The 6,000-nt window shown below is 46.8% G+C and overlaps 1 protein-coding gene across 2 annotated transcripts in view; it reads right to left on the reverse strand.

The window, feature by feature from the left end:
* The window catches only part of LOC109886463 (synaptotagmin-C-like), a 48,242-nt gene extending 42,565 nt beyond the window's left edge, over positions 1–5,677 (reverse strand). The window contains exons 1-2 of one of the 2 annotated variants that reach the window (XM_031827909.1): positions 5,409–5,677; positions 5,171–5,212 (exon numbers count right to left, since the gene is read on the reverse strand). The gene's annotated coding sequence lies outside the window, so the exon portion shown is untranslated. The remainder of the gene's footprint in view (positions 1–5,170; positions 5,213–5,408) is intronic. The other variant, XM_031827910.1, reaches the window with a different exon arrangement.
* Between the last annotated feature and the right edge of the window lie 323 nt (positions 5,678–6,000).

Below are 6,000 nucleotides of genomic sequence, written 5' to 3' on the forward strand. Positions count from 1 at the left end.
CTCTACTCTCCTCTACCATCCTCTACCATCCTCTCCTCTACTCTACCATCCTCTCCTCTACTCTACCATCCTATACCTCTACTCTACCATCCTCTCCTCTACTCTACCATCCTCTCCTCTCCTCTACCATCCTCTCCTCTACTCTACCATCCTCTCCTCTACTCTACCATCCTCTCCTCTACTCTACCATCCTCTACTCTCCTCTACCATCCTCTACTCTCCTCTACCATCCTCTCCTCTACTCTACCATCCTCTCCTCTACTCTACCATCCTCTCCTCTACTCTACCATCCTCTCCTCTACTCTACCATCCTCTACTCTACTCTACCATCCTCTCCTCTACTCTACCATCCTCTCCTCTACTCTACCATCCTCTCCTCTACTCTACTCTCCTCTACCATCCTCTACTCTCCTCTACCATCCTATACTCTCCTCTACCATCCTCTACTCTACTCTACCATCCTCTCCTCTACTCTACCATCCTCTACTCTCCTCTACCATCGCTATACTCTCCCTACCATCCTATACTCTCCTCTACCATCCTCTACTCTCCTCTAACCATCCTCTACCATCCTCTACTTCCTCTACCATCCTATACTCTCCTCTACCATCCTATACTCTCCTCTACCTCCTCTACGACTCTCCTCTACCATCCTCTACTCTCCTCTACCATCCTCTACTCTTCTCTACCATCCTATACTCCTTACTCTACCATCCTCTCCTCTACTCCTACCATCCTCTACTCTCCTCTTACCATCCTATACTCTCCTCTACCATCCTATACTCTCCTCTATACCATCCTCTACCTCCCTCTACATCCTCTACTCTCCTCTACATCCTATACTCTCCTCTACCAATCCTCTACTCTCCTCTACCATCCTCTACTCTCCTCTACCATCCTATACTCTCCTCTACCATCCTCTACTGCTCCTCTACAGTCCTCTACTCTACGCTACCATCCTCTACTCTACTCTACCATCTTCTCCTCTACTCTACCATCCTCTCCTCTCCTCTACATCCTCTACTCTACTCTACAATCTTCTCCTCTACTCTACCATCCTCTCCCTATAATCTACCATCTTCTCCTCTCCTCTACCATCCTACTCTCCTCTACCATCCTATACTCTCCTCTACCATCCTCTACTCTCCTCTACCATCCTCTACTCTCCTCTACCATCCTATACTGCTCCTCTACATCCCCTACTCTCCTCTACGTCCTCTACGCTTACCATCCTCTACTCTACTCTACCATCTTCTATCCTCTACTCTACCATCCTCTCCTCTCCTCTACCATCCTCTACTCTACTCTACCATCTTCTCCTCTAACTCTACCAATCCTCTCCTCTCCTCTACCATCCTCTACTCTACTCTCAATCTTCTCCTCTCCTCTACCATCCTCCTCCTAATCTAACCATCTTCTCCTCTCCTCTACCATCCTCTACTCTACTCTAACCATCCTCTCCTCTCCTCTACCATCCCCTCCTCTACTCTACCATCTGCTCCTCTGCTCTAACNTCCTCTACCATCCTCTACTTTACTCTACCATCCTCTCCTCTCCTCTACCATCCCCTCCTCTACTCTACCATCTTCTCCTCTGCTCTACCATGCTCTCCTCTACTCTACCATCTTCTCCTCTACTCTACCATCCATTACTCTACTATACCATCATCTCCTCTACTCTACCATCCTCTCCTCAACTCTACCATACTCTCCTCTACTCTACCATCCTCTTCTCTACTCTACCATCCTCTCCTCTACTCTACCATCCTCTTCTCTACACTACCATCCTCTCCTCTACTCTACCATCCTCTCCTCTACTCTACCATCCTCTCCTTTACCATCATCTACTCTACTCTACCATCCTCTACTCTATCATCCTCTCTCCTCTCCATTACCATCATCTACTCTACTCTACCATCCTCTACTCTACCATCCTCTACTCTACCTAACCAATCCTCTCCTCTTACTCTACCATACTCTCCTCTACTCTACCATCCTCTACGCTCCTCACCTATCCTCTCCTTTACCATCATCTACTCTAACTCTCACCCATCATCTACTCACGATCCTCCCTCTACTCTACATCCTCTCCTCTACTTCTACCATACTCTACTCTACTCTACCATCCTCTCCCTCTACCTCTACCATCCTCATCCTTTACATGCTCTTCTCTATCATACCATCCTCTACTCTACTTACATCCTCTCTTCTACTCTACCATCTCTCCGCTCCTTTACCATCCTCTTTCTCTACTCTATCTTTACCATCCTCTACCTCTTCCTTTACCATCCTCTACTTACTCTACTCTACTCTACCATCCCTCTACTCTACTCTACTCTACCATCCTCTCCTTTACCATCCTTTCTCTACTCTCCCATCCTCTACTCTACCATCATCTACTCTACTCACCATCCTCTACTCTACTCTACCATCTCTACTCTACCATCCTCTCCTCTACTCTACCATCCCTCTACACTACTCTACCATCCTCTACTCTACTTTACCATCCTCTCCTCTCCTCTACCATCCTCTACTCTACCATCCTCTCCTCTACTCTACCATCCTCTTCTCTACACTACCATCCTCTCCTCTACTCTACCATCCTCTCCTCTACTCTACCATCCTCTCCTTTACCATCATCTACTCTACTCTACCATCCTCTACTCTATCATCCTCTCCTCTCCATTACCATCATCTACTCTACTCTACCATCCTCTACTCTACCATCCTCTACTCTACTCTACTCTACTCTACATCCCTCTTCCTCTACTCTACCATACTCTCCATCTACTCTACCATCCTCTCCTCTACTCTACCATCCTCTCCTTTACCATCATCTACTCTACTCTACCATCCTCTACTCTACCATCCTCTCCTCTACTCTACCATCCTCTTCCTCTACTCTACCATACTCTACTCTACTCTAACCATCCTCGTCCTCTACTCTACCATCCTCTCCTTTACCATGCTCTTCTCTACTCTACCATCCTCTACTCTACTTTAACCATCCTCTCTTCTACTCTATCCATCCTCTCCGCTCCTTTACCATCCTCTTCTCTACTCTACTTTACCATCCTCTACTCTCCTTTACCATCTCCTACTCTACTCTACTCTACTCTACCATCCTCTACTCTACTCTACTCTACCATCCTCTCCTTACCATCCTCTTCTCTACTCTACCATCCTCTACTCTACCATCATCTACTCTACTCAACCATCCTCTACTCTACTCTACCATCCTCTACTCTACCATCCTCTCCTCTACTCTACCATCCTCTACACTACTCTACCATCCTCTACTCTACTTTACCATCCTCTCCTCTCCTCTACCATCCTCTACTCTACCATCCTCTACTCTACTCTACCATCCTCTCCTTTACTCCTACCATCCTCTACTCTACTCTACCATCCTCTACTCAACCATCCTCTACTCTACTCTACCATCCTCTCCTCTACTCTACCATTATCTACTCTACTCAAACCATCCTCTACTCTACTCTACCATCCTCTCCTCTACTCTACCATCCTCTACTCTACTCTACAATCCCCTACTCTACTCAACCATCCTCTCCTCTACTCTACCATCCTCTCCTCAGTTCTGTGCTGTCTGTTCTACTGTATTCCATGGGCTTGTGTTATAAGCACACTATCACTTCCGACCTCAAGACTCATCCTTTAAGACATGAAGTTACTGGATGCAGGGCCCTTCGTGACTCACACAGAGGTCATGACCTTTGCTCAATAGCACTGGCATGGACCTTTGCATCACTTCCTACCTATCGAGGCCAGTGCATCACAGCGTCATGTCTGTCTGGGCCAATATCATCTGTGCTCTCTGCTCATCCAACTGTGTCAAACTGATGCACTAGGGTAAATAGATACTACCAAATACCTTTACCGCTACAAAAGAGGACTGCTTCCTGTATTTGGCTGTGAGATGGCACTAGAAATACAAGGCCAAGATTGAAGACCTTGTATTAATGTCTATTGACTAAAGGTAATAGCTTTGCTGCCTGCGACTCAGCCTTTAGGTTACTCCAGGCTGGCCTGTAACAGCCCATAGGCAAGCTTTTAGTACAACTATCCGACGTTGGAGGTTTCAATATTCTGTTTATGTCCATACATCATCACATAAACACACACACACACACACATACACACACACACACACACACACACACACACACTGAAGTCTGCTGTGCTGCATGCAGGGCTCTCTGCTGCTCCAGGCCTGCTCCCGCGAGTGTCTAAATTATCTATATCGTCACACAGGAAACACAGCGCAAGCACCAAGCTGAGCGAGAGGCCAGTGAGGAACCCTGGGATACTGGTTCCGCTCTCTTCCTGTGCAGACTAGAGCCGGTGGAAGAAGCTGCACATCCATATATGCAGAGCAGCTCACTGGTCCAATACTAAGATGGCAACATTCTCACCACCCACACAGTGCACGTGGATAGCCCTCGCTTCATACTTCACTTACATTTACGCCAAAGTCAGTGAGCCATCGAGACTATCCTTGTGACTTTGGTTACATATGAGCGTATTCATATTTGCATAATTATGGAAGTCTATCTCATAAAGCCAGAGTCACTGTGCCTTTGATGGGGGGAGTGGGGAGAAGGGAGAGGAGAGAGGGGTGGGGTGGGGTGGAGGGGAATAACACTTGTTTCAGCTCCTACATGTTTCCCCTGTCTTACTCATGCTGTGTGTGTGTGTATGTGTGTGTGAGTGTGAGTGTGAGTGTGAGTGTGAGTGTGAGTGTGAGTGTGAGTGTGTGTGTGTGTGTGTGTGTGTGTGTGTGTGTGTGTGTGTGTGTGTGTGTGTGTGTGTGTGTGTGTGTGTGTGTGTGTGTTTCGCCCTATACACCTATACATGCATTCAAAAGTTGGATTTATCTGAGAGCAATGACTTACATCCCGACAGACATATAAACCCACATACATGCTATGCACACTGCACACTTGCGCGAGAGATAACCTACAGTGTAGGCTACATATGCTACTATATGCATGCCATAACGCTCGAACCAATGGGCTATACATTCAATTAGAATAGATTACATTCGCACATCACTGCACAAAATATGCATACAATTTATATTTGAACCGGACACACATATACAGTCAGTTAGGTGGCACATAGCTACAGTATAGATAGACTATAACACTTACGTGACACAAGATCACACAGGATATTATGGTGAGTAGCCGAACCTATATAACGACATATAGGCGTGTATTAATATGACAACAATGAAATATCATCAAACCTCTATGTTGTATCCGAAACTGCTCCCTCTCCTACCTGCCCTTTTCATCTAAACACCAGCCTATTTTTCAGATGCGACGCGTTAAAAATCAACATTCCGCCCTCTACCCCAAGACATGAAAATGGGTTCAAATACTGCACCTGGGATTGAAGAATAAGGCGGAGGGGTAGACTGAGAGGGAGAAATGAACAATATGGTATCTCTCCGCTCCCCTCTCATTCTTTCCTATTTTCTTGTCTTGGAATGTGTTTTCTGTCTTCTCACCCTCGTTGTTTCTTTGTATTTCACTCTCCCCTCCCTCCCTCTCTTCCCCTGTGCTCGGAATACTAAACGGGCTTCTCTGCTCGCTGACTGTATAGCGCTACCCGTGCTAAAGACATACTGATGTATATGTGTGGTAGAGAGGGGAGAGAGAGCCGAGCAGAGCCCCGGGATGGGAGGGGAAGGTAGAGGCAGTGTGTGAGGAGGAGAGGGGGTGGTGCTGGAGGCGAGGAGACGCGTGGTGCGATAGGGACAGACCACTGTGGCTCGGCCCACCGCCAAAGGGTATGTGCCATGGTGTCCGGACGAGTGATAGCGCGCAGCACCTCGTTAGGATCAATCATAATCATGGTTTCGTGATAATATAATTTTCCTTCGTGTGTGTACTGTAGGCCTATCTAACGATGTGACAAAACACCAACACCAAAATAATTGAAAACTGCAGCAATGTTGGCAACTGTAGTGGGAAGC

The sequence above is a fragment of the Oncorhynchus kisutch genome, linkage group LG6, assembly GCF_002021735.2.
Source record: "Oncorhynchus kisutch isolate 150728-3 linkage group LG6, Okis_V2, whole genome shotgun sequence".
NCBI classification, from domain to species: domain Eukaryota; kingdom Metazoa; phylum Chordata; class Actinopteri; order Salmoniformes; family Salmonidae; genus Oncorhynchus; species Oncorhynchus kisutch.